At 40.9% G+C, this 8,930-nt stretch overlaps 1 long non-coding RNA gene across 1 annotated transcript; it reads left to right on the forward strand.

Moving 5' to 3' along the window:
• The first annotated feature begins 932 nt into the window (after positions 1–932).
• Positions 933–8,274, forward strand: LOC116665404. Its single transcript, XR_004322000.1, has 4 exons — positions 933–1,173; positions 1,945–2,104; positions 2,264–2,338; positions 5,950–8,274. It is a non-coding gene; the product is annotated as an uncharacterized LOC116665404 (long non-coding RNA).
• Positions 8,275–8,930: the final 656 nt, after the last annotated feature.

An 8,930-nucleotide genomic window follows, 5' to 3' on the forward strand; every position in this document is an offset into this window, starting at 1 on the left:
CACTTATGTCTACCTACCATCGAATTATTTTATTCTAATTTCTAGGGTTTCCAGATGGTATAAACTTTTTTTTGTCTCATTCCTGATTCCTTCCTGGATAATCTCATACAAAAGACCAGGAATTTTTTGTGTGTCTTCGAAATCAAATCTCATCCAAAGTCCCCCTGAACTTGATGGCTTATTCAATGAATGACACACCCGGCCGCTTGCAGGAACAGGTAACAGGCCTCCTGAATTCACTGTTGGCACTAATTGGTGATGATAACACAGATTTTTTATTCCTTTCTTCTCACCTCATTGTATTATTCTCGTCTGGATATGTATGTATCTTTTGGGGATTAGAAGGCTGATTGTGCCATTATTTAGTTTGATTTATTGGCAGCCATTTGGATTCTGAACGGTCTCATTTATGACGAATCAGGGCTCTAACTAGTTAATGGGATGGTGTCAGATTCCAAATGTCTGTGTTTTCATTCCTAACTTTGGTCCAGAAATAGAATTTAATGTTCAGAAGAATAAAATTACCCCAGCTAATGTTCAGTACACAGCACATTGACCAATATGGTTTCTTTGGCTGCTTTGAACTTCTTTGGATTGGCACATACTTAATTTTGTTTTCAAGGCTCCCATCAAGACCTGTTCTTACACTGTTGAATTGAGTAACCACTGAAAAAATTCAAAAGATGACCCTTTGACTTTTTATTTTATATTATTGTCTTGCAATAAAGTATATATAAAAGAAAAGCTAACATAGAAAAGAAAATCCACAAGATGATATATCAGAATTGAATCTCCTGTTCTTTGCAACTTCCCCAAGGCCAGTTTTCAATCTACATTGTTTTCACAATAAAGCAGCTGATATCACATAACATCTGTCGCTATGGTGACAATAGGACAATGACAGCAGGAAAACCAATAGTGTTTTTCTAACTTGGCCTTCTGGAATGTGTAGCAGACATGGAAGCAGCACACAGCAGTTACTGAAGGGAGAGGTCAGTGAACCCATTCAATGAGTCACCGTCTCTTCTCCAAATCAAGAAGGACAAGGGCCTTTGCCATCCATCCCTCCCGAGTTCCTGCCTGTGTCCAGCCTTTGCCTGTTTTACTTCCTGAATTCCTTGAGAAGAAATCAAAAGAACAACAATAAACATTGCTTGGAAGAAATGACAGAAGGTAAGAAAGAGGGATGGAGAGACTGTACAGGAAAATGGAGTTCGAGAGGAGGGCCATGTCCCAGGTCTTGGTCTAGCCCCTGGGATGTGCCCCGCCAAGTGAGGGTCCTTGGCCTCGCACAGGAAAGAATTCAAGAGCAAGCCATAATTGAGGAAAAGTAAATTTATTCAGAGAGCTACACACTCCACAGACTGAGTGTAGGCCATTCCAGAAGGCCAGGGAGGCCACGAGGCGTGGGGGTGGTTAAAGCAAAAGTAGATTTACACACTTCAGAGACAGAGTGCGGGCCACCACAGAAGGCAAGAAAAAAGACCTCCTCGAGGTGTGGGGTTGGGTGTTTAGTTTAAAGTAAAAGTAGATACACACTCCATAGACAGAGTGTGGGCCGCCTCAGAAGGCAAGAGAGAAAGTGACCATTAGGTACAGAGCTGTTAGTTTTCATGGGCTCGGTATCTTCATATGCTAACAAGTTATAGGGTTATTTCAACTATTTTGGGGACGGGGCTGAGATTTCCAGGAACTGTGCCACTGCTCTCTTTTTGACCTTTTATGGCCAGCCTTGGAACTGTCATGGTGCCTGTGGGGGTGCCATTTACCATGCTAATATATTACAACAAGCGTATAATAAAGCTCAAAGTCTACTGGAAGTCAGATCTCCCGCCATCTTGGGCCTCGAGATCTACTGGGAGTTGAATTCTCCACCATCTTGGTGCTAATTGCTGTGTCATTCCTCTAATGGCCATTTCCTGCTCCCTTCCTTCCTGTCTCAAGGTGGCAACATAAACATTGCTAGAAAGAATATGACAGAAGGCAAGAAGCAATGTCCTGTCTTCAAATGATGTGAATTGAAATAAGCCCTGTGAGAAGAGAGAGAAAGGCAGTAAGAATTGCATCCAGGTGTAAATGGGGAGGAAAAGAAGGCAGCATGGAGGTGAGGCTGGCTCTCAGCTGTATGACAGTTAACATGGCCTCAGTGGTTAAGTTTACAGTGTTAGCTTTTTGTATGGTAACATACCTATGTGCACCCCGGCTGGGAGACTGACAGAGCATGTTTCTCTTTCTCTTTATATAAATGTGGTCTCTCTGCAAGGCTTCCTCACAGCATGGTGATCTCAGGGTAATTGAATGGCTGAAGACTTCAAGGACACGTGTTGCACCTTCATGAGTGAGTATTTCAGTAAAGAAGGCAGAAGCTGCATCATCTTTCACGACTTAACCTTGGAAGACCAGCAGAATTGCTTCTGCTATGTTCTTGTTGATTACAAGTGAGCCACAAACCTGCCCAGACTTGAGAGGAGGGAAATTAGACTCCACCTCTTGATGGGGGCAGGCAACAAGGTTCTAGAAAGCACGTGGGATGGGAGATATAGTTGTGGCCATCTTTGAGAAATGCCATCTGCTACTGGTGCTTTATTGGGCAGGATAGAAAGGCCATGCCCATGGTGTACGGGAATGCTATAAACTTTCAACATGTGGGAGCAGGTGTGTGTGGCAGAGGTGATAAGTGATGGGGCCCTGTGTCATGTATTTGCCCTTCCTGCACGATGTACATTCTTTCTCTAGTGCTTGTATAAAATGAAAGTGCCCTGCTAATAATGTCCCCATTTTGTTTTCTTCTTCGACAGACCACATAAAGTCTGCGAACAAAAAAAAAAACAAAAACAAACAAAAAACCCAACCCCTCCCCCACACAAGATCCAGTGCGACTTAAAAGAATGAAACATAGGAAGAGAGAATGTAGGAGCACATAGAAAGGGGTTTGGGGGAAAAAATAGCCACAGGCTGGTTACAAAAGACGTCATAGGAACCTACAGCTGTAAAGGAGACAAAAGGCAGAGAATATCTGTGTATCTTTGGGGGTGGAGGCTGTACGGGGGTAAACTTCTTAGAAAAGAGAGTAAATAATAAAATTGGACAGAATTTCTTACATGGAAGTTAAAAGCTTCAGTATGGCAAAGGAAGACATTAAAAAAATCAAAAGTCAAACAATCAAATAAACCGGGAAAAAATGTTTGCAATAAACTTAGTAAAGCATTATATTTCAAAGAGCTTCTAGCAAATGTGCAGGCAACTTAAAAACGATCCAATAGAAAAATGGCCTGAAGATAACAACAGGCAGTCCACAGAAGAGAAAGGGCAATGTCTGATGAGTGTATGAACCTCTGTCATCTGGGAAATACAAATCAAAATAAAAATATGCTACCATGTCTAACTGTTAGAGTCTAAAATTAAAAATGATAATATAAAGTGCTCGCTAGGTTATGAGGAACTCACATGCATTGTCGGCATGATTGTAAATTGCCATAATTTGTACAAAAGTTATCTGTCATTTTTATTAAAATTGAAAATGCATCTATCTTTACCATAGCAATGTACACTTTGGAGAATATATTCAACAGAAAAAATTATTTGCATATAAATATATATGCTAAAGAATGTTTACTATGGCAATTTTCTTATTTACATAAACTAGAGAAAAATCGAAGGTCTATCAACAAGGTAGTGATTAAGTTTTTTAAACAATGGAATTTAAGTCTACAGAATACCGTGTAGTCAAGTAAAAGTATTTTACCAAGTAAAATAATGAGATATATTTCTGTATCTTGTCTTAGACTTATATGAATATATAATAAAGTGAGAAAAGTTACAGAATAAATGTATATATACATACTATAGTTTATAATATGTATAGTATAAATGATATTCATATACATATCATATACATGATATACATATAAATGATAAATGTAGATGCATATGATTATTTAAACAAAAGAAATATAAAAGAAATCACTTGAAATTGTTAGTGGGATTAACAAAGTGTTATTAACACCCATTTGGGATGAGATGGGAGGGAAATTTAATTTTACTTTATAAACATTTTCATCTCTGGAAATGTTTCTGCTAGCACGTATGGGTGCTTGACTCAAAAGACTAAAGAAAAGGAATATCCTTTGCATGTGTTGGCTAGTTCAGCTCCTGGTCAAATAAATATCTATCAAGTGAATAAATGAATATCTCGGATCCATTGTCTCTCTAACATATGTCTTTGTTTTCTGCTTAAAGGAAGTCAGATTTCTGCAGTTAAATTCATTTTAAAAAAAATCATAGGGAGAATACTTTTGCTCTTCCCATGAGGAAGGTTATTCTAGTAAATTAAGTTTCTGTTTTGATAATTCAGGTCTCTACGTGTATCATTAAAATAATTCCAGTAAAAAGAAAAAAAAAAAAAAAACAAAAACCCAAAAAGTGTAGACATCTCTACTGCTGCTTTATTTAGTTGGAAAATCAAAGATTTGCAGCACAGATTTTCTGACTTGATTCAGTTTTTCTGCCCAAATTGACTAGAAAATTCTCATTTCATGCAATTATAGATCTTTATTGCCTTTTATTATAAAATGCTTTCCTTAAGGAATAGACCGTTATTTAGAAAGGCTAGTTTTCTGGAGTAATTTAAAAAATTATAGCTAGCACGTTATCCTTTTGAAAATGGAATTTGAACAAAATCCAAGAACAGCTTAAAATTCAACTTCCTGCCTTGCAGGACTTCATTATAAACCCATCAATACTAATAACGTACCCAGTCAGAGTCTGTGTTTGTACTCATTGTGTTATTTTTATTACCTGATTACAACAATGGCTTAATTTTTGATGATAATTTTAGTTCTCCCCACCCACATGATTATTTCCATTTGGACCTGTGGGGTCACTTAACTGCCCTCATTCTCAAGAGGTGGGGGAAGGCACCTCCAACACTTTCGCCTCTTCCTTGGCATCCAGATTTCCTATTACTAATACCTGGGACTATGAGTTCTTTCCACATAGCAAACAGGAGCAGGATCTTCTCTGCAGGTAAGGGATGAACCTATGCCTCAGCTCCTGGGCTGCTCCAGGAAGGCAGAACATCCACTAGACAAAGAAGCTTCCCATGAACTCCTGCTTCTCCAACTCCTATGTCCCCATTGGGGAGCTCTGCAGAAAGGCCACGCCCCTGTGGAGGGAGAGGTCACTTTATCTCCCACCTGCAGACAGGCTGGGAGGGTCATGCAGGCCCCGCAGGACAGCCCACATGGCTAGAAGCAGGAGCACCTCCGGTGACTTTGAGAGTGTAGGTCACAAGAAATATGATACAATGCAAGGGTTTCTGTGCAGATAGGGAATATTTCCAAGGGAACGGAGGGGAGCTCAGTTCAAAGGTCTTCTCACCTGCCGGACTAGGAGACATGCGGCCCTCCTGAGCCAGTGACAGGCAACCCACAGGAGGCTCAGAGCTGCGGGGCAGACTGCAAACTATGCATTTTCCTCTGAGGACAGGCTTTTTCAGAGAGATCCGGACACCAAGGGAACCACTTTAATTCTGTGTAATTAGAGAGTGAGACAGAGCAGAAATTCATTTGAGCAGTTTCAGTGTATTGAGCTGTTATAGGAAGCCTGGAAATGCTGGGCTGCTGGCATTGTGTCATATAATGAGGAAATGACCATTCCAACAAGGCCAGCCTGAAACAGAAGACGAGCCGGGTACCGGGTGCCAGTGGAAGAAAAAAGTCCAGACCAGACCAGGAAAAGGATAATTCCTTGAACTGTGTCTGGCTAATGATTTTACTGATTCCCAATGAGGAGGGATTGAAAGTTAATAGAAAAACCACAGGATGTTCGATTTGTAGTTGCAATGTATTAGCATATATATTCATGTTTAAGTTACTTTTTAAATAATTTTCTGTCATTCTTGTTTGTGTCTGTGTGTGTGGAATTATGCCTTTTTGTCTCTCTCTGCAGATGTAAAGCATGTGGAGGCTGCCTCAGTCTGAGGGTCCCACAGGTATTGAACCTGTTATAGAGAAGCCACGGTACCACGCAGATTGGTTGGTGCACAGACTGCTGGACTCACCCAGCCTGGGTCCTCAGTGCTGCCCAGTGTTCCTCTCAGATGCTGTCAAGTATGCAGCTCCCTCATCCATCCTTGACCCAGGTGCGTGGGCCAGAGAGGATGCAGGGAAGTGATGAAGTCATGGGCAGTTATTAGCCCACGCCATACTAGCTGATCAATTGAGGAAATAAGTCATAAAGTTCAATTCTGGTCACATTGATACATTCTCTAAGGCAAGGTTTTAAAGACTCATTGTTGTCAATTACAGATTTTGATTCAGAAATAGGTCTGCAGTAGGGCCCAGAAATTGGCCTTTCCAATAAGGACCTCAGGTGAGTCTGTTGCAGGTGGTCCACGGCTCACAATTTGAGAAATGCTACTTTAAGGAGACTCTGGTCCCTGAGCTAAGCAATTTGCAGATTTATTACAGAGTAAACAATTGACATTTCATGGCAGGTATTTCCAGGCTAGGTGTGTAGAAATGAGCTGAGATAACAGGTGTTGCCATTAAGCAGACGTTTTTTTGGCCCAGTCAGTCTGTCACTCTTCGGGCTGCTGTAAGCATTTTCTACACTGTGTAGTGATTTCCTTCTTGGAGATGCCAAATCAGCCTCTGATAAATATGGAAAGGGGGAAAGGAATTTTCATGCAGATTAAAAATAATACCCCAAGTTCAGCCTCTCCACCACTGCAAGTAAATTTGATGGAAATAAAAGCTAAAATAGGCAGAAATGAGGACCACTGCACAGTAAAAAGGCACCATGGGAGTAGTTGTGAAAAGGGCAGCAAAACACACTCTAGAAAAAGAAGTGTCAGCTTCCTGGGCTCTGTGGTAATTTAAAGGCCCACAGGACTCCCTTCTCTCCACAGGCAAGTTCCTGTTTAGCCACTTGAGATAATATCATATATAAGTGCTAGTGTGTTAAATTTTTTTTCTAAGTATATAGTTACAATAGAAAAAAAAATTGGTGTGCTGGCAGGAATAAGAAATCAGAGTTCTTCTGAAGAGACCTTAAAAAAAAACAGGGCAGGATACTTTCTGGAGACCCCATTTCTTCTGGAGCTTCCTTACAATGGGAATCAGGAGATTCATCCTCCTTGATCTCTGGTCTATGGAGGATGTTTTTAAGTTGGCTTGTCCCCAAGAGATGATAATTAAAGGTGATTTTAAAGTTCTTCTCCCATCCCCTCTGATACATTACTGGTAAGGCCAGCTCCTGATGCCGATTGTAACTCTGACCTGGCTCAGTGCAATCTCACAGACACCCTGAACCTCAGCTGTAATGATTTGCTAACATCAATACGTCATTTGAACGTTATCTCCTTCAGTCACTCTTTGATGAAGATGATGATAATCTATGAGGAACAAGGCACAGCGAAAATGAGGCAGGTGGGGAATAGGCAGATAAGACACAAAAATTTCTCGTTCCTGATCTTGAGTATCTTCATGGTTTGCCTGTGGTATCTTCCTGACCCCCGACTTCACATATACCCTGAGCAAGCTCACTGCTTGGAATACACAGTAGACTCTTCCCAGATACTGCCTGCACGTCAGCAGTGCTCTATTACTATTGAGTAATAGCAGACTTAGCACCTATCTTTCTTTTTAATCGACCTCATCTCAACTCTTGTGTTTAAAGGCAGTTCTTCTTTTTTGGGGTGTACTCCAGGGTAGCATAGCAATCCCATGCCACTCCTTGTTCTCTGTTCATGCCAACAGTCCATGCCTGGCGCAACTATGTTTAGGTGGCTGTGGGAAGCACCTTGGGGGTGAGATGAAGGTACAGAGAGAGGAAAGTATAGACACGAAAGAGCATCCTTTCTGAGAAAAAACAAACCAACCAACAGATCCCAAACCTGTGTTAAATAGAACAGGTTCTACTGCTTAACATGTTGATGATTATTTCACATCATTTACTTGTTCTGAGTCTGTTTCCTCACCTGTAAATGTGAACAATAGCCACTTCAATGATTGTCCTAAAGATCAAATTAAATAATTAGAGTTGTTACATTTAGCAAATAAAAATAAAGTCAATATATGCCCCATGCAATATACTGAAAAATTATTTATCTGACATTAAAATTTGCCTGGTGTCCTGAGTGTTTTCTGATCTCTCTAGAAATAGTATGTGGTAACAGTAGCCATTTTCTGAGTGCCTTTCATGTGCCAGGGACCCCTAGGAACATCAATTACATTGGCCATTATTTCAACAGAAGCTCAAAGCAGTTATAACTAATCCCATTTTGCATACAGGATGTGGAAGTTTTCCAAACTCAAATAGCATAGTCAAGAGTTCAAATCCACTATATCATGCTGATTCCTTAGTAGATGAAAGCCCTTTGAAATTGGAGAGTACCCAAGTGCTTTATTGTTACAAAGGGTCTCTCTGTGCTCATGACTTCTATCCTGGGTACAGCAATAGGGGCTGCAGAAAGTAATGGGAATATAGAGATGAAGAGGTGTCATCAAGTGTAGGAAAAAGCCTGTATTTGTTTCTCAACTTCTAGGATGATTACTCTTGCCGGGAAATCTGTGTGTCAAGGCAAGGGCGTAGGGGCTCTGTAACAACGTCACAGTGTGTGGTGCAACGCATGGGATTATCTACTACTAAGCCCAAACCAGAGCAGAGATCTGTTGACTAACTGGGCTTGAAAACAAATTAGTTATGTAAGCAACCATATTCACATCTTTACATTCTCAGTAACCCCTTGCAAGGACTGAGGTCACGTTGCGGTGGAATGGTTGTCTGGACATCCCTACCTAAGGGCTAGAGTGTGAGCCAGGCTTAACCCAAAGTGAGCGGGAGGGCAGGTGGGGGTAATGCTAAGCCAAGGAGAGAGCCAGGAAGGAGAACCAGGACAAGGCAGCCCCAGGCAGAGGGTGAGATGT

The sequence above is a fragment of the Camelus ferus genome, chromosome 8 (genome assembly GCF_009834535.1).
Source record: "Camelus ferus isolate YT-003-E chromosome 8, BCGSAC_Cfer_1.0, whole genome shotgun sequence".
Classification (NCBI taxonomy): Eukaryota; Metazoa; Chordata; class Mammalia; order Artiodactyla; family Camelidae; genus Camelus; species Camelus ferus.